The following is a 27,170-nucleotide window of genomic DNA, read 5'->3' as shown; positions in this document are numbered from 1 at the left end:
AAACAAAACACAGAATTGAATGGAAATGAAAACAAAACATACCAGAATTTGAGGGGTGCAGCTAAAGCAGTATTTAGAGGACATTTATAGCATTAAAACCAATGTCAAGGGACTTCCCTGGTGGCGCAGTGGTTAGGAATCCGCCTGCCAATGCAGGGGACACGGGTTCGAGCCCTGGTCCAGGAAGATCCCACATGCCGCAGAGCAACTGGGCCCGTGAGCCACAACTGCTGAGCCTGCGCTCTAGAGCCCGCGAGCCATGACTGCTGAGCCCGTGTGCCACAGCTGCTGAGGCCCGCGCACCTGGAGCCAGTCTCCACAACAAGGGGGGCCGCTGCAATGAGAGGCCTGTGCACCGCAACGAAGAGTAGCCCCCGCTCGCGGCAACTGGAGAAAGCCCGCACACAGCAACGAAGACCCAACGCAGCCAAAAAAAAAAACAAAAAACCAATGTCAAGAATAATCGAGGAGATGTTACTACAGATGCTACAGACATTAAAAAGTTATTCTTTCACAATAAAAATTGATAAACATTAGCTACGTTAATTAAGGAGAAAAAGGAGCAATCCCAAATACACAAAATAAGAAAAGTGGGAAATATCAACAAACTCAAGAGAAAAAAGATGAAATAATGGGAAAAAAATTCCATCTTCAATAGCAATAAATTACATAAGAATAAAGTTAATAAAAATGCAAATATTTTATGAAAAAACTTATAAAGTGCTGGCAAGGGGGAAAAATGAAAGAGGAACAAATGAGAAGGCCTACAGTAAGATCCAACTTCATAAAGGTGTCCATTCCCCCTAACTAAATGTAACCATTAACTGGATCATAATAAAAGTACCAACAGATTTCTTTAAAATATAACTTACTCTAAAGTACCAGTGGGAATCATTAGTAAAACTTGTATAATCTCAAAGTGGTGAAGGCTTTTGGGTGTCATAAAAAGGAAGAGCAGTAAATTCAACCATAAAGAAATTCAAAACGCCTCCATGGCAAAAACCACCAATGAGCAAAATTAAAAGGTAAATGAAAAAATATTTCCCATTCATATGACAAAGTACCAGCTGGCTGTTTGACCTTGGGTAAATCACTTCACCAGAGCCTTCACTTCTCCTTCTGTTGAAACTGAAGAACTAAGCGAAGACACAGGGTAGGTGTGAGGATTGGGTGAACACTTCAGCTGAAAAGTCTCTTGCAAAGAGGTCACAGGTCTTACTCATTCAGCAATTTGTGCATCAGGAAACTTGCGAAACCTTTCAAGCCTCCCTCCACCCCGCGAGGCCCTGGGCAGCCGCACGCGGCATCCGGGCGCTGCCAGGTGCGCCCGGCCCCGCCCCCAGCCTCGCCCTGCGCCCGCCCGCCCGCCGGGTTTCAAGACCCGATCCTGCGCGGCCGGAGACCTTCGCGGCGGGTCGGAGGCGCTTTGCCTGACAAAGGGAGGAAGGCTGGCCCTCGCCGCCGCCCTCCCCTTCGGCCGTTCCCGCCCCCGCACGTCCGGCCAGGCGGGCCCCGCCGGTCTAGCGCCGAGGAGAGGGCCGGCCCGCCCCGGACACCGCCCCGAGGGTCGCCGCCGCCTGCGAGTCACCGAAGTTTGGGCTCCAACCCCACGCGGGCACGAGCCCATCCCTCATCTCCTTCCCCTCGGCCCCCAGACCCCGCGGAGCTGCCTGGCAGGCCCCCCTCATACCTGGAGGGGCACAGCCCCCGCTCGTGGCTCAGTGCCAGGCCGGGTCACGGCGCGGGGCAGCTAAAACGCGTGGAGACCGGAGCCCTGTCACCCACTCGCGGCGGGAGGTGGGGGGAAGGGCGGCCACCGGCGCGCTCGCAGCATTGCACATGCGCAGATGCAGGGGCTGCTTGCCGTCCCAGGGTCCTCCGAGGGGTGGTCCATCGAACTTCGGGACTACATTTCCCATAAGCCTGCAGGGCCTCACCGTAGGGACTCTCAGGAAAGTCTTCACCTTGTTTAGCCGGTCGGATGAGTGCTGACCAAGATAATCCCTTGACCTGGACTTCACTTCCACCAGAGCGGTTTATGAGTTACAACCACTACCTACCCCAAAATACAAATCCTGGCTTTTAAAGATTACACAGGTCATCTATGGTAACAGCATTTAAATTAGAAAATATGTATAAAATAAAGCAAATATTACCCATAATCTCACTTTTCAAAGATAACTGTATGTAACATTAAGTTCACACCTTTCTGATATTTTTAAAAAATAAAATCGGCCATAAAGATACCATGTGCTGCAACTACTTTTTTTTTTTTTTTAAGTTTTAGGTTTACAGTAAAATATGAGGAGATGCAGATGTTCCTCTATGAGGAACACAGAGTTCCACTATACCACCTGCACCCACACATGCATGGCCTCCTCCACTATCAACCTCCAGTACCACAGTGGTACATTTGCTACGATCGAATGTACACTGACAAATCACCCAAAGTCCATAGTTTACACTAGGGTTCACTCTGGGTGTTGAACATTCTATGGGTTTTGACAAATATATGATGACATGTATCCACCACCATAGTATCATACAGAATAGTTTCACTGCCCACAAAATCCCCTGTGCTCCATCTATTCGTCCTTCCCTCATTCTCCCTGAGTCCCTGAAAGTCACTGACCTTTTTACTGTACTCCTAGGATTGTTACCAAGTCCAAGCTGCACCGCAGGCCAATAAATCAAGAGACGTTCTTGGGGCAAGGAACAGCGACCTAACTCAGAAAACCAGCAGACCTAGAAGAAGATGAATGTGTGTCCCAAAGAACCATCTTGCCTGAGTTAGAACTCAGGCTTCTTTTACACTAAAAAGGGAGGGAGTAGGGTCAAACGTTTCCTGGTTCCCCTCAGCCTCTGGAGGGGGTATGTTAACTTCTTCTTCCTGTAGTCATTCACAGGTGGGCCTGGTCAAGATGTTTCCTGTGAGCTGAAGAAAGGTATTTTAGCTTAATGCACATTACCTGGGAGGCAGGGGTTCCCAGAGATGGGCTATTATGTATAATTTAAGCTTATAGGCAACATCCCTTTAGTGATTAACTTGTAATAGAATACGAAATTTCTTCCCTATTACAGTTTTCCCTTTTCCAGAATGTAACATAGTTGGAATCATTCAGTATGTAGCCTTTTCAGATTGGTTTCTTTCACTTAGTAATATGCATTTAAAGTTCCTCCATTCTTTTCATGGCTTGATAGCTCATTTCTTTTTAGCACTGAATAATATTCCATTGTATGCATGTACCACCACTTATTTATCCATTCAGCAATTGAAGGACATCTTCGTTGCTTCCAAGTTTTGACAATTATGAATAAAGCTGCTATAAGCATCCCTGTGCAGTGTTTTGTGTGGAAATAAGTTTCTCATTTGTATAAATATCAAGGAACACAATTGTCAGATTGTATGGTGAGAATATATTTAGTTTTGTAGAAACTGCCAGACTGTCTTCCAAAATGGCTGTACCATTTTGCATTCCCACCAGCAATGAATGAGAGTTCCTGTTGCTCCACACCCCTGTCAGCATTTGGTGTTGTCAGTGTTGTGGATTTTGGCCATTCTAATAGGTGTGTAGTGTTAGCAACTAGTTTTTAATTAAAACAACATATAGTCTCAAAAAGCTACTGTTACTGAACCAAACTTGGGTCTGTATGCAAACAGCGAAGCCAGTCTATTGATACCAGGCTGTGGTGAAGGAAAGTGCAGGGTTTATTGCAAGGCCAAGCAAGGAGTACAGGCGAATAATGCTTAAAACACTGGAATTCCCCAATGGCTTTTAGGGAAAGATTTTTAAAGACACGGTGAGGGAGAGGATTGTGGGGTGTGGAGTAATCAGCTCATGGACATCTTTATGATTGATTGGTGGTGAGGTAATCAGGAGTCAACATCATCAACCTTCTGGTTTCAACCAGTTTGGGGTCTATGTGCTTGTGGTCAACATGTAGTTAACTTCTTCCACCTGGCGGAGGTTTCAGGATTGGCAAAATAGCTCAAGGATATGGTTCAAAATGTTATCTATAGCCCTTGAGAAGGAACTAAAGGTCCTTGAGTTTGTTTACTGGCCGAACAATTATTATTTTGTCTTGCTTGACTGTTTTTCTTTGTTTTTGTATTTTCTCACTTCTCTGATTAAATCTGCTCTTTGGAACTTGGGGAAGGCCTACAAGGCTAAAGTTTTCTACAAACAAGAGGCAGGCAGAGGACATTGGTGGGGGCAGTTCTTTCCTGGGAAGACCCTATCATAGGGTTCTGCTCAGATATATTACTTGTACATCAATGTTCATAGCAGCACTATTCACAACAGCAAAAAGACGGAAACAATCTTAGTGCCCATCAACAGAAGAATGGATAAATAAAATGTGGTATATACATATAGTGGAATACTATTCAGCCAAAAAAAGAATGAATATCTGATACATGCTACCACATGGATGAACCTTGAAAATACAAATGAAATAAGCCACATACCGAAGGACAAATATTGTATGATTCTGCTTACATAAAGTATCTAGAATAGGCAAACTCATAGAGAGAAAGTAGAGATTGCTGGGGACAAGACTGGGGGAAGGCATGGGAGTTATTGTTTAATGGGTAGGGAGTTTCTATTTGGGACGATGAAAAAGTTCTGAAAAGAGACGATGGTGATGGATAAACAACACTGTGAATGTGCTTAACACCACTGAATTGTATAGTTAAAAATGGTAAATTTCATATGTATATTTTACCATAATTTTAAAAAATAATAAGCTGAGTTGAAGTGATTGTTGCATAACTCTGTAAATTACTAAAAATCAAAGTCTCAGCAAGGTATTTTTGTTATTTATTGTTTGTGCCCTTTTGATTATTTTTTATTTGATGGAATAATTCCATACTTCATCAGAAAGAAAAACAGAATACTCAGGATATTTTTTAAAAAGAGAGACTAATAACTATTAGATATAAAAATGTATTACAAAGCTAAAACATGAAAACTTTTTAGTACTGGCTCCAGAAAAAAAAAAAAAAGACTCAAGAGTATATATTAATTTAGTGTCTGTTTTCACAGCACTTGTGAAAGATTGGAATTTTCCATGATTGTTCTTGGGCAACTAATTAACAATTTGGAGGAAAAAATGTTAGATTCCTAAGACTGCATATTAGGACAGTTAAGTATAAGCCGGATTCACAATTTAAATTTTAAAGTGAAAGTATCAAAGTAGTTGTAAAGAAATGATAAGGGAATGTTTTTTATATACTTTGGGTGAGAAGGTATGACACCAAAGGCATAAATCATCAAGGAAATAATTGACAAATTCAACTATAGAGACTAACTTTGAAAAAAATTCTATAAACAAAGTTAAAGACAGATAAGCTGGGAAAATATACATGGTACGTGAATGAAGAAAAAGGGTAGTCTTAATTTATGAACTCCTCTTTTATATGTTAATTTAACCCCATTAAGAAAAATAAGCTCAGTATATGAAGAACCAATTAAAGACGAAATACACAGAATAAATTTATCAAAAATGTTTTCTCTCTACTCAAAATCAAAGAAAAGCTATATGATAACATATGTAATATCATTTTGACCTATAAGTTTGGTCAATGTTTAAAAGAGTAATGAGACCCAGGATTGGAACAACTTGGAAAAAATTTTTATACAATTCTGGTGGGATTATAGTACATAAAATCTTTCTGAAGTCCTCATTGTATCAAAAGTTGAAAAATTTAAATTATCATAGATTTTAATCTTGTACAATGATATATATACATGAATGTTCTCACATTACAGCTTATATCTGCAAAACACTGGAAACAGTCTAAAAATCTTTCAATAGATGTAATTAAATTATGATATGTAAATGGAATTTGGGGAGACATTGAAAATGATAATGTATACTAACTCCATGGGGGAGGTGTCTAATAAGTTGAGAAATGAAAAAATGTAGATCACACAAGAGTATGATACTATTTTTGTAAAAATTATGCATATTTTAAAAGGACTAAATACTGAAATGTACAAAAAGAAGAAATATACACTTTTCCCCCAATAAACACACACAAAATAAACTCCCTACTGCCTTATGCATAACAACGTAAAGTACTGTGTGCATGGACTGTTTCTGAAGACCTTGCAAAGTTCAAAACCACATTATTTTCTATTAATTTCCTCTTAGGAATAAAGGGAAAGTATAGAGGATGTTTTTTAAAAAAACATATTGCATATTTTAATTTAAATGTTGCTTTAAATTTTTTTGACCTTCCACTAAGGTTTCACACTCTCTTCTCAATCAACTACCCAGCATGTCCTAGTGGTTGTTTGATCTTCCGAGCATGTTGTAATATCCACTTCCGTTCCAACAAGCACTGGCACCAACAGTAAGCACATGCTTGTATGGCACTGTTATTGGATGTAAAGAGATTTTAACTGTTATAATAGTGACTGTTTAAAGTGGAGCAAATATCCCAAAGCTCATAAATAACAGTGTGGTTAGCTCATAGATATTGACAAAAAATTTTATTTTTGTTTATGTGCTCAAATGACATTCCCATGGGGCATAGACCCTAGATCACATGATTTTATCAAAGAACTTGTATACTCTGTTATATTAAAATCCATTGGTCTTTCTTGTACTTTGAATGGATCATTTATCCAGGCATGATTTTGTAACATCATGCCCTGGTCTTTGAAGAACACTGGCTTACTGAGTCATAAAGATCTTTGAAATGTTGATACATTTTATTACATAGTATCAAATGACCATAATAATATCACCACTGGTCTCATCAGAAAAGCTTTAATAAGTATTGGGAAGCAGAATCAGGTTTTTGCCAAAATTCAAATTTTCACTTGAAAGCTCCTTTTATCATTGGGCAAGAAATATAGTCACTTGTTTTCCTTGGAATGACAGCTCACTTCATTCATTTTTGAGAAAATGTCTGCCAAACACCCAGCCTTTGTTTGACTGTCAGCCACTCAAGTAAAAATGTTTCATGAGAAAAGCAGCTAGTTCAGCTCACGACTCAACCGCACAAGTGGTTTTCCTGGAGACAACGTCTTGCTTCTATGTGCAGCAGAAGTACTTTGTACGTACTTCCCGTTTCATCAGACAGAATGTTAAAAAGACATGTGCTCAAAGGTTGAGACAATACAATTAATCATTTTTACTGCTCCATTAAAGGTCATTCTTAAGTGAAACTGGCACTTCTTTCCTGCAATTGCGTGAGAGCGCAGAAAGCAGTGACTGCCAGGGAATTCCCTGATGGTCCAGTGGTTAAGACTCCGTACTTCCACTGCAGGGGACATGGGTTCAGTCCCTGGTTGGGGAACTAAGATCTTGCAGGCCGCAGCACAGCCAAAAGAAAAAAAATAGGTAGTGACTTCCAGTGCAGCTTGGTGCCACTGTCTGGAATCCTGCTGTGGCACCAGCAAGCTCCCCCACCAAGTGCTTTTGCACCATCAGTGCAAATGTCAACTCAACGAAATAGGAAAATAATGCCGAAGTGTTATTATTAAAAGAGCCTTGACCTCCTGGATCCCATGCAAGGGTCTTGGAGACCCCAGGGGCCTGTGGATCACACTGTAAAGCACAGTCACTGTGCGCCATTATCCCACCTAAAATATTTTAAAAGTTTCCTTAATAGTATTCAAATGTCCAGTTGGTGTTCGTATTTCCAAACTGTTTCCACGAACATTTCTTCAAATTTTTAAAACTCAAGATCCAAATGAACCCACATCCCATGATTAATGTCTTTTAATACATAGGTCCCCCCCTCCATATCTTTTTTTTTTTCTTTGCCATTTATAGGCTGAAAACACTGCATTGTCTATTCTGAAGAACTTCCACACAGTCTGGATTTTCCTGATCACCTTAAATTTTAATTATCAATTTTCTGTTCCTTCATCTAGACTCAGAACCTGAGAAGGTCAAGGTTTAAGAAGAATTTTTGGCCAAATACTAACAGCAATTCCTTACTCCTTGCCAGGTTTTAAAACAATTCTTTTTCTGAGTGAGAGGTTCAGGTTTTTTTCCCCAAGCATCTTTATTTTCTACTCCTTTATTCAGCATTCCTGCCATTAACGCTTGTCAAGCACCTGCTGGTGGCAGGCACTGTGCTTGGGCACAGCTGTGAGCGACCCATAGCTCTCTCCCCTTATGAGCTTACATTCTACTTGGGGAGACAGGCAATAAACAATAAGTAAAACATAGAGCATGTCAGATGGAGTTCACTGCTAAGAGGGTCGTATCAGGAGTGTCGGGGGGGGGGTGCATTTTTGAGTAGAATGGCTAGAGAAGACTTTACTCAGCAGGTGAGGTTTGAGCCAAGACTCCATAATCACGTATTAGGCTCCATAATCCCTATAATCATGACTCCAAGACTCCATAATCAGACCCCTACCAGTGGATGTTCCTTTCCTTGTATTATTTCCAGTGTCTGACAACACCACTCCATCTGGTCACCAATTTCTCCCAGCCAGTCTACCTGCCTCCCTCTTTTATATACCTGAGATGATGGAAAGGAATGATACCTAATCACAGCTTTTCCCTCCTCATTTGGGGCTCTGAGAAGTGGCCTCTATTTTTTTTTTTTTCATGGCAAAATTACACGGACTTCCCTGGTGGTCTAGTGGTTAAGACTCTGTGCTCCCAACGCAGGGGGCCCGGGTTCGATCCCTGGTCAGGGAACTAGATCCCACGTGCCGCAACTAAGAGCCCGCATGCTACAACTAAAGGGCCCACATGCCGCAACGAAAAAAAAAAAAAAAAAGATCCCATGTGCCACAACGAAGACCCCGTGTGCTGCAACTAAGACCTGGCGTGAAATAAAAAATAAATATTTAAAAAACAAAACAAAATTACAAAGTACGGAGCCTGCAAAAATTCTCCTTATTTGGAGCACAGTGAATATCTCATGCTATCTTTCCTTTATTTTTAACATCAATTAACTGTGGAGAACGGAACTAACCTGAACCTCGAAAAATTTAGTTATCTTAACTGAGTGTTTGACAAGGCCATCTTTCACCTCAGTGAATGAAGCGATCTTACATGGTCAATGGCTTAGAAGTCTTCATCAAGGATCCTCTGGGCATATAAGGACTGTCTGTCTCATTTATTGAGGCCTTTCCAGCACTGTGCTCAGTATAGATGAGGAATGAATGAATGACTGGGGCAAGAAGTAACGACGCTTGAAACCCAACTACTATCAGTATCATGCAGTTCTGTAGTCCTGTCCACCTGAGTGTACCAAGAGCTGCCTACGCATCCTGCATCCTGCTGGAGGGCGTAGCTTCCAGCATCATCCAACTTTTCAGGGCTGCCCACCTCAGTGGAATGGCGGTGCCCCCGCATAGCACCAGGGTAGGTAGCTGCTCCTTCAGTTCTTCTTTCCTGCTAGCCGGGTCTTGGGACTGCAAAGAACTCCAGCTAGTTCCTCGCTTATATCTCCTCCTTGTGGAGAGACACCTAAAGAATATCCTATTAATCCCACCTTGGGGAAAAAATAATCATAGTCATTCGGAATCAGGTTTATTACTGGGTGCACTGTTTTTTATAGAGAATTTAGAGATAATTTCATACAAGTCAGAAAGATGTGGGTTTGAGTATTATTGGACAAAGTATTATTACAAAATAAAGCAACTGCATCAAAGCTTCCCCTATTTTATGGGTAGATCCATAAATAGAACAGATCAGGAGTCTATTGGTCCAAATACCTGTTTACAAATGGAAAAACAAAAGCCTGGAGAAGCCAACAAGTTTTAATTCTGAAAAAGATAATCTGTCTATGGCTTCAAAATGATAATATGACTGTTTTAGGGGGTCCCACAGACCATGCTCAGGTTCAATTTTTCCTTAGAAGGACTCAGAACTCAGCAAGCTGCTGCACTCATGGTTACAGTTTGCTGCAGTGAAAGGACACAGATTAAAATCAGCAATGGAAAAATGCACAAAGGCCAAGGTCCTGGAGATACCAGGCACAAGATTCCATCTGTCCTCCCTCAGTGGTGTCATGCAGACAGCGCTCGATTCTCCCAGCAATGGTACGTGACATCACACATGGAGTATTGCTAACCAGAAGCTCAGCCAAGCCTTGGTGTCCAGGGTCTTTATTGCAGATTGGCGCTATGAGCATGTCTGACTGCCCACACGGCTGACCTTAGTCTCCAGCCCCTCCCCAGGTCGAGCTGATACCATGTGGACCAAGAGCCCCAGCATAAAGCATCTGGCTGGTTCAAGGTCTCCAGGTAAAGAAAAACACTCTTATCAGACAGGATATTCTACCAGCCTAGAGGTTAGAAGTTACCTCCCAAGGGCTGGGCAACAGTCAAGCCTTCCTTTGGAAGGTACAAGGTTTAGACAACCCAGACTTGCTAAGTTAACCCTTTACTGCATAAGGCCCTACAGTGCTTTTTTTATGCTATGGGAAATTGGTTTTGTATTTTGTTTTTCCAGGAAAGCAATCCTGAAGAACACTGAGGTGTTCTTCATACACAAGCAATCATTTCTTTGTGTCCAGCCGTGGGTCACATTTTGCTAAATAGCTTGAAGGAAGTTTTTTTCTGTATCAGAAGTAGTTGATATCTCAGTGGGATTTAGAGGTCATTATGGAAAAGGAGTGGCCTCAATTACCACTTGATTTTGCAGGTCTTCTTATCAGGAGGTGCAGTCTATTTCCCTGCCTCTTGAACTGAGGCTGGCTTTGTGACTTGCTTGGCTACAAAGCTATGAAAATAATGATATATTGGCCCTCACATGTTCCTACTTTCTCTTAGAATGCTGTTGGAACACAAGAGACCACGTGGAAGAGAGCAAGTTGTCCTGCTGAGTCCCTTCTAAACCAGCCTACAGCCAGCTGACGCCCAGATATATGAGAAATTCCAACTGAGATCAGCAGAGCTGCCTACCTAACCCCCCAAATTAACCAAAAATGCACAAGTGAGACAGGCCAAGACCAGAAGAATCACCCAGCTGACCTACAGACTCATGAACAAGAATAAATGTTTACTGGGCTTCACTGGTTTTCCGGGGGTTAAGACTCCACGTTTCCAGGTTTTATCCCTGGTTGGGGGAATTCTGCATGCGGCCAAAGAAAAAACAAAACAAGACAAAAAAAAAGAATAAATGACATGAATAAATATCAATGTTTTCTTAGGTCAGTCTCCCAAGGCAATAGAAATGAAAACAAAAATAAACAAATGGGACCTAATCAAACTTACAAGCTTTTGCACAACAAAGGAAACCTTAAACAAAACAAAAAGACAACCTACAGAATGGGAGAAAATATTTGCAAAGGAAGAGACAGACACTACAAGGGACTACTTTCTTTTTTAAAATTATTATTATTTTTTGAATTTTATTTTTTTTTATACAGCAGGTTCTTATTAGTTATCTATTTTATACATATTAGTGTATATATGTCAATCCCAGTCTCCCAGTTCATCCCACCACCACCACCTCCTGCCCCTTCTTTCCCCCCTTGGTGTCCATACGTTTGTTCTCTACATCTGTGTCTCTATTTCTGCCTTGGAAACCAGTTCATCTGTACCATTTTTCTAGATTCCACATATATGCATTAATATACGATATCTATTTTTCTCTTTCTGACTTACTTCACTCTTTATGACAGTCTCTAGGTCCATCCACGTCTCTACAAATGACCCAGTTTCATTCCTTTTTATGGCTGAGTAATATTCCATTGTATACATGTACCACATCTTCTTTATCCGTGGGATTACTTTCCAAAGTATACAAACAGCTCATGCAGCTCTATAACAAAAAAACAAACAACCCAAACAAAAAATGGGCAGGAGATCTAAATAGACATTTCTCCAAAGAAGACATACAGATGGCCAAAAAGCACATGAAAAGATGCTCAACATCATTAATTATCAGAGAAATGCAAATTAAAATTACAATGAGGTATCACCTCACACCAGTCAGCATGGCCATCATTAAAAAATCTACAAACAATAAATGCTGGAGAGCATGTAGAGAAAAGGGAACCCTCCTACACTGTTGGTGGGAATGTAAATTGGTGCAGCCACTGTGGAAAACAGTATGGACATTCCTCAGAAAACTAAAAATAGAGTTGCCATATGATCCAGCAATCCCACTCCTGGGCATATATCCAGACAAAACTATAATTCAAAAAGATGCATGCACCACTATGTTCATAGCAGCACTATTCACAATAGCCAAGACATGGAAACAACCTAAATGTCCATTGACAGATGGATGGATAAAGAAGATGTGGGGGACTTCCCTGGTGGCGCAGTGGTGAAGAATCCGCCTGCCATTGCAGGGGACATGGGTTTGAGCCCTGGTCCGGGAAGATCCCACACGCCGCAGAGCAACTAAGCCCATGCACCACAACTACTGAGCCTGTGCTCTAGAGCTCACTTGCCACAACTACTGAAGCCCGTGCGCCTAGAGCCCATGCTCCACAACAAGAGAAGCCACTGCAATGAGAAGCCTGTGCACCGCAACAAAGACTAGCCCCGCTCGCCGCAACTAGAGAAGGCCACACACAGCAACGAAGACCCAACACAGCCAAAAATAAAAATAAAAATAAAAATAAAAATAAAAATAAATAAATCTAAAGAAAAAAAAGATGTGGTACATATTTAGAATGGAATACTACTCAGCCATAAAAAAGAATGAAATAATTCCATTTGCAGTAACATGGATGGACCTACCTAGAGACTATTATACTAAGTGAAGTAAGTCAGAAAGAGAAAGACAAATACCGTATGATGTCACTTATATGTGGAATCTAAAATATGACACAAATGAACCTATCTATGAAACAGAAACAGAATCACGAACATAGAGAACAGACTGGTGGTTGCCAAGGGAAAAGGGGGTTGGGGGAAGGATGGAGTGGGAGGTTGGGGTTAGCAGATGTGAACTTTTATATATAGAATGGATAAATAACAAGGTCCTACTGCATAGCAGAGAACTATATTCAATATCCTGTGATAAACCATAATGGAAAAGAATGTTTTAAAAATAGAGGGCTTCCCTGGTGGTACAGTGGTTAAGAATCCACCTGCCAATGCAGGGGACACGGGTTCGAGCCCTGGTCTGGGAAGATCCCACATGCCACGGAGCAAGTAAGCCCGTGTGCCACAACTACTGAGCCCACAAGCCACAACTACTGAGCCCGCGTGCCTAGAGCCCATGCTCCGCAACAAGACAAGCCACCGCAATGAGAAGCCCGTGCACCACAACGAAGAGTAGCCCCCACTCACCGCAGCTAGAGAAAGCCCACACCCAGCAACGAAGACCCAACACAGCCAAAAAAGAGTTTAAAAATAGAATGTATATATATGTATAACTGAATCACTTTGCTGTATAGCAGTAATTAATGCAACATTGTAAATCAACTATACTTCAATTTAAAAAAAAGAGATCAAAAAAAGAAAGAATAAGTGTTTATGCCACAGAGTTTTAGGTGCTTGTTAAACTACAGCAATAGCTAACTGATACAGTGGGGTAGTAAATGGAGGAACAAAAGTACTTTTTGAAATTAAAGTGTATTAACACAAATCAGACAACTGTCAACCAAACATTTCTGGTTCTAAGGAACGTGGCAATGAAGCCTCAGCAATACTTGTTCTTTAGTCAAAGAAAAAAAAAGGGTCTTTCATCATTTTACTTGTCTACTAGATCTTCAAAAATTTTTTACTAAAAAAATTGTTTTAAGTGTAAGAACACTTAAACAGATTTTTAAGTGCACTGTGCAGTAGGGTTATATACAAGCACAGTGCTGTACAGTAGATTTCTAGAATTTATTCATTTCACATAACAGAAATTTTATACCTGTGATTAGCAATCTACTGGATCAACACATTAATTCAAAAAATGCCATTTTCTTCTAATACTTTTATGATTTCATTTATTTACATTTAAATATTTTATCTCTTTGGTATTTACCTTGGATACGGATCCAATTTTATTTTTCTCCCTGATACCATGTGTTAATAAGTCCATTTTTACTACATGGACTTAAGGTGCCACCTTCATCATACATAAAATATTTGGTTATATTTCTGAACTTTCTATTCTGTTCCATTAGTCTTTCTGTCTATTCATGCAACAATACCACACTTTTCATGATTGTGTCTTACGGTATGTTTAGTTATCTACTAGGATCCAATCCCCCCTTATTAATCCCTTTTTATTTATATTTTTATTAATAGACCTAATTTTTTCAGAAAAGTTTTATATTTACCAAATACTGAGCAGATAGCAGAGTTCCAAATATGCCCCCACAAGAGTGCATAGTTTCCATCTACTTTTTTTTTTTTTTTTTTTGGCTTCGTTGGGTCTTTGTTGCTGCACGGGCTTTCTCTAGTTGTAGCAAGCGGGAGCTACTCCTTGTTGCTTTGTGCGGGCTTCTCATTGCGGTGGCTTCTCTTGTTGTGGAGCATGAGCTCTAGGTGCACGGGCTCAGTAGTTGTGGTGCGCAGGCTCAGTAGTTGTGGCATGCAGGCTCAGTAGTTGTGGCCCACGGGCTTAGTTGCTCCACAGCATGTGGGATCTTCCTGGACTAGGGATCGAATCCGTGTCCCCCAAATTGGCAGGCAGATTCTTAACCACTTCACCACCAGGGAAGTCCCCATTTTTTTTTTTTTAAGATTTTTTTGATGTGGATTTTGATTTTTTTGTGTGTTTTTTGAAGTCTTTACTGAATTTGTTACAATATTGCTTCTGTTATGTTGTGGTTTTTTGGCCGCGAGGCATGTGGGATCTTAGCTCCCTGACCAGGGATCAAACCCACACCCCCTGCACTGGAAGGCAAAGTCTTAACCACTGCACCTCCAGGGAAGTCCCTCCATCTATTATTAATTAACATCTCATATTAATTAGTATGGTTCATTTGTTATAATTAATGAACCAACATTAATATATTATTAACTAAGGTCCACAGTTTTTTCAGATTTCCTTAATTTTACTGAATGTCCTTTTTCTGTTCCCGGATTCCATCCAGGATGCTACATTACATTTAGTCTTCATGTCCCCTTAGGCTCTGCTACAGAGTGAATGTTTGTGTCCCCATAAAATTCATATGTTGAAACCTAATCCCCAATGTGATGGTATTTGGAGGTAGGGCCTTTGGGAGGTGATCAGGTCGGGAAGGCAGATCCCTCATGAATGTGATTAGTGTTATAAAACGGACCCCAGAAAGCTCTCTTGCCCCTTCCACCATGTGAGGACTCAGTGAGAAGACAGCTGTCTAGGAACCAGAAAGCAGTTCTTATCAGACACCAGATCTGCCGAAGCCTTGATCTTGGACGTCCCGGCTTCCAGAACTGTGAGAAATAAATATTATTTAAGCCAATAAATATTGTTCATGGGTTGCTGAAGTCCATTCAGCAGCCTGAATGGACTAAGATGGGCTCTCCTTGGCTGTGGTTTTTTCAGACTTTCCTTGTTTTCGATGATTTTGACAGTTTTGAGGAGTACTAGTCAGGCATTTTGTAGGATGCTCCTCTATTGGTAAATGTCTGGTGTTTCTGTCATGGTTAGACTGAGGTTATGGGTTTTGGGGAGGAAGACATCAGAGGTAAAAAGGACCATTTTTATCATACCATATCAAGGGTATTATATTAGTTTCCTAGGGCTGTTGTAACGAAGTATCACAAACCAAGTGACTTAAAACAACATAAATTTGTTTTTTCTCAGTTCTGGAGGCTAGAAGTCTGAAATCAAGGTGTTGGCAAGGACATGCAGCATCTGAAACCCATAGCGGGGAATCCTTCCTTGCTTCTTCCCAGCTTCTTGACTCACTTGAGCTGCAGCACCTCAATTGCTGCCTCTATGGTCATGTGACGTTTCTCTCCTCATGTGTCTGTGTCTCTTCGCCTCTTCTTATACGGACACCAGTCACATTGGACAAATGGCCAACCCTACTCTAGTAGGACCCTGTCTTAACTAATTACACCTGCAAAGACCCAATTTTCAAATAAAGTCCATTCTGAGGTCCTGAGAAGGACATGAATTTTGGGAGGATGCTATTCAATTCAGTACAGGTACATACCATCAATGTGGTTTTTGACTGTTGATGTTGACCTTGATCAGCTGGCTGAAGTAGCATTTGCCAGGTCTCTCCACTATAATGTGACCCTTTTTCTTTCCCCCTTTCCATACTGTACTTTGGAAGGAAGTCACTTGGAAAAGCCCACATTTAGGGAGTGGGAAGTTATGCTTCCTCCCTTGAGGGTGGTGTAGCTACATAATTTATTTGGAATTCTTCTGAATGGGAGACTTGTCACTTTTCCCCATTTACTAATTTATTCAATCAATCCAGTTACACGTAAAGCTGTATCAGAAGTGTTAACTCGTACCCCTGTGGGAAACAACTTGGCTGATTAGAGTACAGTGCTTATGAGCCATTCCTTTTGCCTTTAGTCTAATAAACTCCATTCATTTAGGTCAGCACCTGTTTCTCCCACCCTCTTCAGTGAGATCATTTCATACATTTAGAAAGATAGAGTTAAACTGTCTTGTCACAGTCTGCATTCTTTCCTGGGATCCGCCAATCTCCTAAATGATTTTTTTAGAAATTTGCCTGGGGACTTCCCTGGTGGTCCAGTGGGTAAGACTCCACGTTCCCAATGCAGGGGGCCCAGGTTTGATCCCTGGTTGGGGAACTAGATCCCACATGCATGCCACAACTAAGAGTTCGCATGCTGCAACTAAGAAGCCTGCATGCCGCAACTAAAGATCCCACATGCCACAACGAAGATCCTGCCTGCTGCAACTAAGACCTGGCACCGCCAAAATAAATAAATATTTAAAGAAAGAAAGAAAGAAAGAAATTTGCCTGCACTAAGGTTCACTTTTGGTGTTGTAAAGTTCTATAGGTTATGAAAAATGCATAATGTCATGTATCCACCATTACAGTATCATACAGAATAGCTTTACCACCCTAAAAATCCCTTGTACTTCATTTATTCATCACCACCCCCCTGGTTTTGAATCCCTGGCAACCACTGGTCTTTTTACTGCCTCCCTAGTTTTGTCTTTTCAGAATGTAACATGGTTGGAATCAGGATGTAGTTTTCTCAGAATGACTTCTTTCACTTAGCAATGTATATTTAAGGTTCCTCCATGTCTTTTTGTGACTTGATAGCTTATTTCTATTTTTAGCTGACAAATATTCCATTGTATGAATGGACTGCCGTTGGTTTACCCATTCACCTTTGGATGGACATTTTGGTTGTTTGGTTGTTGACATTTTAGTTTTTGGAGATTATGAAAGCTGCTATAAATATTTGTGCGCAGGCTTTTGTATGGACAGAAGCTTTCAGCTCAATTGGGTAAGTACCTAGAAAGGTGATTGCTGGATCATATGGTAAGATTATGATTAGCTTTATAAGAAACTGCCAAACTGTCTTCCAACGTGACTGTACCATTTTGTATTCTCACCAGCAATGAATGAGAATTTCTGTTGCTCTGTGTCTTCATCAGTATTCGATGTCAGTTTTTAAAATTTTAGTCATCCTAATAGATGTGTAGTGTCATCTTGTTTTGTTTTAATTTGCAATTCTGTGATGACATATGATATTGAGCATCTTTTCATATGCTTATTTGCTATCAGTATATCTTCTTTGGAGAAATGCCTGTTCAGACCTTTTGCCCGTTTTTAAATCAGGTTGTTTGTTTTCTTATTGTTGAGTTTTTTTTTAAAATAGATCTTTATTGGAGTATAATTGCTTCACAATACCATGTTAGTTTCTGTTGCACAACAAAGCGAATCAGTCATATGCATACACATGTCCCTATATCCCCTCTCTCTTGAGCCTCCCTCCCATCCTCCCTATCCCACCCCTCTTGGTCATCGCAAAGCACTGAGCAGATCTCCCTGTGCTATGCTGCTGCTTCCCACCAGCCAACTATTTTACATTCGGTAGTGTATGTATGTCGATGCTACTCTCACTTCGCCCCAGCTTTGCCCTCCCACCCCATGTCATCAAGTCCATTCTCTATGTCTACCTCTTTATTCCTGCCCTGCAACTAGGTTCATCAGTACCATTTTTTTTTTTTTTTAGATTCCATATATATGCGTTGGCATACGGTATTTGTTTTTCTCTGACTTACTTCATTCGGTATGACAGACTCTAGGTCCATTCACCTTACTACAAATAACTCAATTTCGTTTCTTTTTATGGCTGAGTAATATTCCAATGCATATATGTGTCACATCTTATTTATCCATTCATCTGTTGATGGACATTTAGGTTGGTTCCATGTCCTGGCTAATGTAAATAGTGCTGCAATGAACATTGTGGTGCATGTCTCTTTTTGAATTATGGTTTTCTCAGGGTATATGCCCAGTAGTGGGATTGCTGGGTCATATGGTAGTTCTATTTTTAGTTTTTTAAGGAACCTCCATACTGTTTTCCATACTGGTTGTATCAATTTACATTCCCACCAACAGTGTAGGAGGGTTCCCTTTTCACCACACCCTTTCCAGTATTTATTGTTTCTAGCTTTTTTGATAATGGCCATTATGACCAGTGTGAGGTTATACCTCATTGTAGTTTTGATTTGTATTTCTTTAATAATTAGTGATGTTGAGCATCTTTTCATGTGCCTCTTGGCCATCTGTATGTCTTCTTTGGTGAAATGTCTATTTAGGTCTTCTGCCCATTTTTTAACTGGATTGTTTGTTTTTTTGATATTGAGCTCCATGAGCTGTTTGTATATTTTGGAGATTAATCCTTTGTCTGTTGTTCCATTTGCAAATATTTTCTCCCATTCTGAGGGTTGTCTTTTTGTCTTGTTTATAGTTTCCTTTGCTGTGCAAAAGCTTTTAAGTTTAATTAAGTCCCATTTCTTTATTTTTGTTTTTATTTCTGTTACTCTAGGAGGTGGGTCAAAAAAGATCTTGCTGTGGTTTATGTCAAAGAGTGTTTTCCCTATGTTTTCCTCTAAAAGTTTTATAGTGTCTGGCCTTACATTTAGGTCTTTAACCCACTTGGAGTTTATTTTTGTGTATGGTGTTAGGGAGTGTTCTAATTTCATTCTTTTACATGTAGCTGTCCAGTTTTCCCAGCACCACTTATTGAAGAGGCTGTCTTTTCTCCATTGTATGTTCTTGCCTCCTTTGTCTTAAATTAGGTGCCCATATGTGCATGGGTTTATCTCTGGGCATTCTATCCTGTACCATTGACCTATATTTCTGTTTTTGTGCCAGTACCATACTGTCTTGATTACTGTAGCTTTGTGGTATAGTTTGAAGTCAGGGAGCCTGATTCCTCCAACTCCATTTTTTTCTCAAGATTGCTTTGGCTATTTGGGTATTTTGTGTTTCCATACGAATTGTAAGATTTTTTGTTCTAATTCTGTGAAGAATGCCATTGGTAGTTTGATAGGGATTGCATTGAATCTGTAGAATGCTTTGGGTAGTATAGTCATTTTCACAATATTGATTCTTCCAATCCAAGAACATGGTATATTTTGCCATCTGTTTATGTCATCTTTGATTTCTTTCCTCAGTGTTTTATAGTTTTCTGAATACAAGTCTTTCACCTCCTTAGGCAGGTTTACTCCTAGGTATTTTATTCTTTTTGTTGCAATGGTAAATGGGAGTGTTTCCTTAATTTCTCTTTCTGATTTTCATTGTTGGTGTATAGGAATGCCAGAGATTTCTGTGCATTAATTTTGTATACTGCAACCTTACCAAATTCATTGATTTGTTCTAGTTTTCTGGTGGCAACTTTAGGATTTTCTATGTATAGTATCATGTCATTGGCAAATAGTGACAGTTTTACTTCTTCTCTTCCAATTTGTATTCATTTCTTTTCTTTGACTGCTGTGGCTAGGACTTCCAAAACTATGTTGAATAAGAGTGGTGAGAGTGGACATCCTTGTCTTGTTCCTGATCCTAGTGGAAATGCTTTCAGTTTTTCACCATTGAGTATGATGCTTGCTGTGGGTTTGTCATATATGGCTTTTATTATGTTGAGGTAGTTTCCCTCTATGCCCATTTTCTGGAGAGGTTTTATCACAAATGGGTGTTGAATTTTGTCAAAAGCTTTTTCTGCATCTATTGAGATGATCATATGGTTTTTATCCTTAACTTGTTAATGTGGTGTATCACATTGATTGATTTGCATATACTGAAGAATCCTTGCATCCCTGGGATAAATCCCACTTGATCATGGTGTATGATCCTTTTAATGCACTGTTGGATTCTGTTGCTAGTATTTTGTTCAGGATTTTGCATCTCTGTTCATCAGTGATATTGGTCTATAATTTTCTTTTTTTGTGGTATCTTTTTCTGGTTTTGGTATCAGGGTGATGGTGGCTTTGTAGAATGAATATGGGAGTGTTTCTCCCTTGGCAATATTTTGGAAGAGTCTGAGAAGGATAGGTGTTAGTTCTTCTCTAAATGTTTGATAGAATTCGCCTGTGAAGCCATCTGGTCCTGGACTTCTGTTTGTTGGAAAATTTTTAATTACGGTTTCAATTTCATTACTCGTGATAGGTCTGTTTATATTTTCTAATTCTTCCTGGTTCAGTCCTGGAAAATTGTACCTTTACAAGAATTTGTCCATTTCTTTGTGGTTGTCCATTTTATTGGCATATAGTTGTTCGTAGTAGTCTCTTATAATCCTTTGTATTTCTGCAGTGTCAGTTGTGATTTCTACTTTTTCACTTCTAATTTTATTGATTTGCGTCCTCTCCCTTTTTTTCTTGATGAGTCTGGCTAAGGGCTTATCAATTTTGTTTATCTTCTCAAAGAACCAGCTTTTAGTTTTATTGATCTTTGCTATTGATTTGTTTCTATTTCATTTATTTCTGCTCTGATCTTTATGATTTCTTTCCTTTTACTGACTTCGGAGTTTTTGTTCTTCTTTCTCTAGTTGTTTTAAGTGTAGGGTTAGATTGTTTGAGATTTTTCTTGTTTCTTGAGGTGAGATTGAATTGCTATAAACTTCCCTATTAGAACTGCTTTTGCTGCGTCCCATAGGTTTTGGGTCATTGTGTTTTCGCTGTCATTTGTTTCTATGTATTTTTTTTTCTTCTTTGATTTCATCAGTGATCTCTTGGTTATTTAATAGTGCACTGTTTAGCCTCCATGTATGTGTGTTTTTTACAGTTTTTTTTCCTGTAATTGATTTCCAATTTCATAGTGTTGTGGTCAGAAAAGATGCTTGATACAATTTCAATTTTCTTAAATTTTCCGAGGCTTGATTTGTGACCCAAGATGTGATCTATCCTGGAGAATGTTCCATGTGCACTTGAGAAGAAAGTGTATTCTGCCACTTTTGGGTGGAATGTTCCATAAATATCAATTAGATCTATCTGGTCTATTGTGTCATTTAAAGCTTCTGTTTCCTTATTTATTTTCTGTTTGGATGATCTGTCCATTGGTGTAAGTGTGGTGTTAAAGTCCCCTACTATTATTGTGTTGCTGTCAATTTCTCCTTTCATGGTTGTTAGCATCTGCCTTATGCATTGAGGTGCTCCTCTGTTGGGTGCATAAACATTTATAATCGTTACCTCTTCTTCTTGGATTGATCCTTTGATCATTATGTAGTGTCCCTCCTTATCTCTTGCAACAGTCTTTATTTTAAAGTCTCTTTTATCTGATACGAGTATTGCTACTCCAGCTTTCTTTTGATTTCCATTTGCATGGAATATCTTTTTCCATCCCTTCACTTTCAGTCTGTATGTGTCCCTAGGTCTGAAGTGGGTCTCTTGTAGACAGCATATATATCGGTCTTGCTTTTGTATGTATTCAGCCAGTCTGTGTGTTTTGGTTGGGGCATTTAATCCATTTACATTCAAGGTTATTATCGATATGTATGTTCCTATTACCATTTTCTTAATTGTTTTGGGTTTGTTTTTGTGGGTCTTTTTCTTCTCTTGTGTTTCCCGCCTAGAGAAGTTTCTTTAGCATTTGTTGTAAAGCTGGTTTGGTGGTGCTGAATTCTCTTAGCTTTTGTTTGTCTGAAAAGCTTTTGACTTCTCCATAGAATCTGAATGAGATCCTTGCTGTGTAGAGTAATCTTGGTTGTAGGTTTTTCTCTTTCAGCACTTTAAGTATATCCTGCCACTTCCTTCTGGCCTGCAGACCTTCCACTGAAAAATCAGCTGATAACCTTATGGGGATTCCTTTGTATGCTATTTTTTGTTTTTCCCTTGCTGCTTTTAATATTTTTTCTTTGTATTTAATTTTTGTTAGTTTGATATATATGTGTCTTGGTGTGTTTTTCCTAGAGTTTATCCTGTATGGGACTCTCTGTGCTTCCTGTACTTGGGTGACTATTTCCTCTCCCATGTTAGGGAAGTTTTCCACTATAATCTCTTCAAATATTTTCTCAGACCATTTCTTTTTCTCTTCTTCTTCTGGGACCCCTATAATTCAAATGTTGGTGCGTTTATTGTTGTCCCAGAGGTCTCTGAGATTGTCTTCCATTCTTTTCATTCTTTTTTCTTTATTCTGCTCCTCAGCAGTTATTTCCATCATTTTGTCTTCCAGCTCACTTATTCATTCTTCTGCCTTCGTTATTCTGTTATTGATTCCTTCCAGTGTAGTCTTCATTTCAGTTATTGTGTTGTTCCATCTCTGTTTGTTTGTTCTTTAGTTCTTCTAGATCTTTGTTAAACATTTCTTGTATTTTCTCAATCCGTGCTTCCATTCTATTTCCGAGATTCTGGATCATCTTTACTATCATTACTCTGAACTCTTTTTCAGGTAGATTGCCTATTTCCTCTTCATTTATTTGGTCTTCTAGGTTTTTACCTTGTTCCTTCATCTATGACATATTTTTTTGCAGTCTCATTTTTTTTTTTTTATAAGGGGAATTGTGTTCCTGTTTTACGGGTTGTTTGGCCTGAGGCTTCCAATATTGGAGTTTGTAGGCTATTGGGTAGAGCTGGGTCTTGGTGCTGAGATGAGGACCTCTGTGAGACCTCACTCCAATGAATATTCCCAGGGGTCTGAGGTTCTCTGTCAGTGCAGTGGTTTGGACTCGGAGCTCCCACCGCAGGAGCTTCCCCCCGACTCCGTGTTGGCAAATCAAGATCCCACAAGCCGCGTGTGGTGGCCCCCCCAAGAAAAAAAGAGAGAACAGTAACAAAGTAAAAAATAAAATTAGACTAGGAAACTAACAGATATGTTAGAAAGAATGCAAAAATAAAAATATAGATGAATCAACAACCACAAGGTATGTCAGTACCATAATAGTAAAAAAGAGGAGGAGGGAAAAGAAAAAAAAAAAAAAGGAGGGTGGAAAGGCCTTGGCTGTGGAGAGTGGGGCCTAAGCAAGGGCGAGGTTTGGGTGGTGGGTGGGGCCAATGCTCAGGACCTACAGGGCTGGAAAACCCTGGGGGCTGTGGGCAGTGGGGCTTAGGCTCCAGGAACAGAAGGGGCCCAGGCGTGCCCCCCCATCCCTGGTCTCAGAGGGCAGGGCACCTCACTAGGGAGCCCAGCAGGCTTCCTGGGCTCGAGTGGGCAGGGCAATCACCCTCCGCTCCTCTCCTGCTCCTCCCAGAGGGCCCCTCCTGCCTGCCTCTCCTGATCCCCCTGGCCTCCCTCCTATGCCCCCAAGGACCCACGTGACCTGGATGGGGCTTTGGAAGGCAGGGGATCAGCCTGGGTGCTCAGCAGGCTCCCCGGGCCCAAGTGGGCTGGGCAAATGCCCTCTGCTCCTCCTGGAAGGCCCCTCCCGCCTGCCTCTCTACTGATCTCCCTGGCCTCCCTCCTATGCCCTCAGGACCCACATGGCCTGGAGGGGGCTTTGGATTGCAGGGGACTGGCTTGGGAGCTCAGCAGGCTCCCCATGCCCCAGTGGGTGGGGCAGTCGCCCTCCACTCCTCTCCCGCCTGTCTTTCCTGATCTCCCCGGCCTCCCACCTATGCCCCCAGGACCCACACGGCCTGGAGGGGGCTTTGGATTGCAGGGGACTGGCTTGGGAGCTCAGCAGGCTCCCCATTCCCCAGTGGGTGGGGCAATCGCCCTCCACTCCTCTCCCATGCCTCCCGGAGAGTCCCTACCACCTGCCTCTCCTGATCTCCCTGGCCTCAGGGGTGCCGATCTGGTCTGGCCTCCAGTCCTCCTCCCCCCTCGGTCCCCCTACGTCCTACCGGTTCACTCTGGGGTTCCTCCCCTATCCTTGGGGGTTAGAGTCCCCACCAGCAGCCGGCAGGCGCCCTAGTTGTGGGGAGACGCTAACTCCACGTCTCCCCACACCACCATCTTGACTCCTCCTGTTGGGTTTTAAGAGCACATCTAGCATCCACATCTTGGTTTCTAAAAACTATTCCTCACTAAAAGGAACAGAACTCCTTGGAAAAGCAGTTGGTTACTGATCTGGGCAGGGAAAAGACAAGATGAGCCTGGAGCATCTTATGGTACTAGAATGTAAGACAGTGCTCATAAAAAGGTAAGGGCCAGTCTAGAGGGCAGACAAGCCTATATGACAGAGGTCCCCAGTGACCAAAGCTGGGATAATCTGAACAACAAAATAAATAATGATTGTATTAGATTATAACCTATGGAATAAAAAAATATCCATGAGTCTATATTGGTAATGTACAAATGATTCAGTAAATAAATAAATGAAGCAGAAGGGATGGCTCTTCCTTAGAGAATAATTCTAACTAAATAATATCAAAGAAATAAGAGACATAGAAAATCACTGTTAGAACGCCATGATAACAACGAAGGCAGGCAAGATCCACCAACGGATGCTAAAAATAATGAGTGAAAGTGAGGTGAAACAGGATATTTGCAGCCTTAAACTTTGTACCCTGGTATATTTATTAACTACAAAGAGAAAAATAGTAACTTCACAGTGCAGAAACACCACAGACATGAACTAAACTAAATGATCAAGGCTATTGCCATCAGTAATAAGACATATTGACCCCTTACACTGCTGATATGATATATTGAGAAGGGAACATCACTTCTGTAGTATACTTGCCAAAAATGCATGGCCTCCATCTACTCGTGAGAGAACATCAGACAACCCACACTGAGGAACGTTCAATACAGTAACTGATCCATACTCCTCAAAATGTCAAGGTCAGAAAGACAAGGAGAGACTGAGGAACTGTCACAGATTGTAGGAGATGAAGGAGACAAGACAACTAACACCCCAGAAAACCAGAGAACATTAGTGGAAGAACAGGTGAAATCAAATTTGCAGTTTAGTAATGTACCAATTCTCTAATTGTATCAATTAGTATTTTACTAATTCTTAGTTTTGATAATTGTACTGTGGTTATGTATAAAGTAAACATTAGTGAAAACTAAGTGAAGGGTATACAGAAACTTTCTGTACTATTTTTGCAGCTTTTCTCTAAGTCTAAAATTATTTCGAGGGACTTCCCTGGTGGTCCAGTGGCTAAGACTCCACGCTCCCAATGCAGGGGACCTGGGTTCGATCCCTGGTCAGGGAACTAGATGTCACACGCCGCAACTAAGAGTTCGCATGCCTCAACTAAAGATCCCACATGCCACAACTAAGACCTGGTGCAGTCAAATAAATAAAGTAAAATAAATAAATATTTTAAACAAAAATTAATTAATTAATTAATTAAATTATTTTGAAATAAAAAGGTAAAAATAATTTGGATACTCACCCTTTATCTGTTAATCATATGAAAATATCTTCCTCTTTCGGCACTCTGGTTGAGTTGATGCATCTCCGAGCTGGAATGTTAGCTGTTCCTTCCAAAGGCCATTCCTTCTATTGCTCTGTCAGGTCGGCGGCCTCAGGATGGGGAGGCAGACATTAGGATTAGTGGATCCCATGGTCATCTGCCCATTACTGCACCCCCCTTTGCTAAAAAGTGGACCACTTGGCCTGAGGGGATGGTATGTGATATACCATGCTGGTGGGTCAGACACTGGGTGAGCCTTCAGATGCCGGTGCTGGCTGAGGCCATGCAGGCAGGAGAGGCTAACCCATACGCATAATATGTACTGCGTTGATTTCAGTCAAGATAAATTGCTCCCTTTCCAGAGTGGAAAGGGTCTGACGTGGTCAGCTTGTACCCAAGTGGCTGGCTGGTCTCCCTGAGGAATGGTGGCATGTGGCAGATTCAGTGTCGCTGTAGGGTGGACATTCAGCAGTGGCAGTAGCCAGGTGAGCCTTAGTGAGTGGGTGTCCAGGCCGGTGCACCCGTTACCAGCCTCTCCCCTGCTGCCATTGTGCCAGCGCTGGGGTGGTCTTTGACAGGCTGGCCGATGACTGCTGGCTGAATCACGCTGTTTACTTGGTTTAGTCTCTTCCATGGTAGATGCTCTCTGGTGGGCGTTAACATATGATACATGTGCTATAAAGACCTCACTTTGTGCCTGGTCCTCAAGATCCATCTATGTGCCTCTTCTCCAAACCCCCTTGACCCTGATGTTCCAATCTCCTCATAGGCCCCTGACCAACCAGCCAAGCCATTTACCATTGCCCATGGGCCCATATATATTCTTCTATTGGACCCCTTTTCTTTCTACAAAAGGGAATGACCAGGTGCACGACCTGGAGCTCTGCCCATCGGGAGGATCTCAGGGTTACCCCCAAGTAGGGCTGTAGTACAACAGTCCATCTTCAGCTCCGACCCTCATATTGAGCCAATCCATTCACGAATCAAGCTTGAACTTTTTCCTCCTCCATCAGCTGGTCATAAGAGTTCCCCCATACGGCTGTAGGTGTGAGCTGAGGGAAAGGTACTGGCCAAGCAATGGTGGGTGACATGGGGGTCTGGGCCACCTACTCATGCAGCTCACTTTGCCCTCTGGCCCTGCTTGTGCCCAATTTTCTTGTCCCCCTTTTTGTTTTGGACCTGCCTGACTATGACTTGGTGGGTCTGATAGAAGACAGCTCATGACAGCCAGCTCTGGCCACATGATCACTCAATGATATTTTGTGGTCACACTCACCATCTTAACCAGGATCCAGTAGTAGGCCGGGGCAGTTTTTTGTATAGTGTGTAGGTCTCTGTTGCAGATGTCATCACCCTGCTCCAGAACCATAGGGATCTCTATCATGGCTCTTCTTTTTAGGGTTTGCCACAAAACTCTACCTGGCATCTCTCCTCCATCCATAGATACCTCTGGTACCAACAGCTACATGTGGCTGACGGCTACCATATTGGAAAGCACAGATACAGAACATTTCTATCAGTTCAGCAGGTGTATTAGACAGTACCACATCTAGATCTAACAG

At 41.3% G+C, this 27,170-nt stretch overlaps 1 protein-coding gene and 1 non-coding gene across 3 annotated transcripts in view; one reads left to right on the top strand and one right to left on the bottom strand.

Moving 5' to 3' along the window:
* Window positions 1-25,718, bottom strand: part of ZFP1 (ZFP1 zinc finger protein) — a 62,489-nt gene extending 36,771 nt beyond the window's left edge. The window contains exon 1 of one of the 2 annotated variants that reach the window (XM_036834483.1): window positions 25,588-25,718. The gene's annotated coding sequence lies outside the window, so the exon portion shown is untranslated. Of the gene's footprint in view, window positions 1-1,690; window positions 2,071-25,587 lie in introns of those variants that run through there. The other variant, XM_036834482.1, reaches the window with a different exon arrangement.
* TRNAG-CCC lies at window positions 8,595-8,667 on the top strand. Its single transcript has one exon. It is a non-coding gene; the product is annotated as a tRNA-Gly (tRNA).
* Window positions 25,719-27,170: the final 1,452 nt, after the last annotated feature.

The sequence above is a fragment of the Balaenoptera musculus genome, chromosome 19 (genome assembly GCF_009873245.2).
Source record: "Balaenoptera musculus isolate JJ_BM4_2016_0621 chromosome 19, mBalMus1.pri.v3, whole genome shotgun sequence".
Lineage (NCBI taxonomy): Eukaryota > Metazoa > Chordata > Mammalia > Artiodactyla > Balaenopteridae > Balaenoptera > Balaenoptera musculus.
This window is presented reverse-complemented; position numbering and strand designations above follow the sequence as displayed.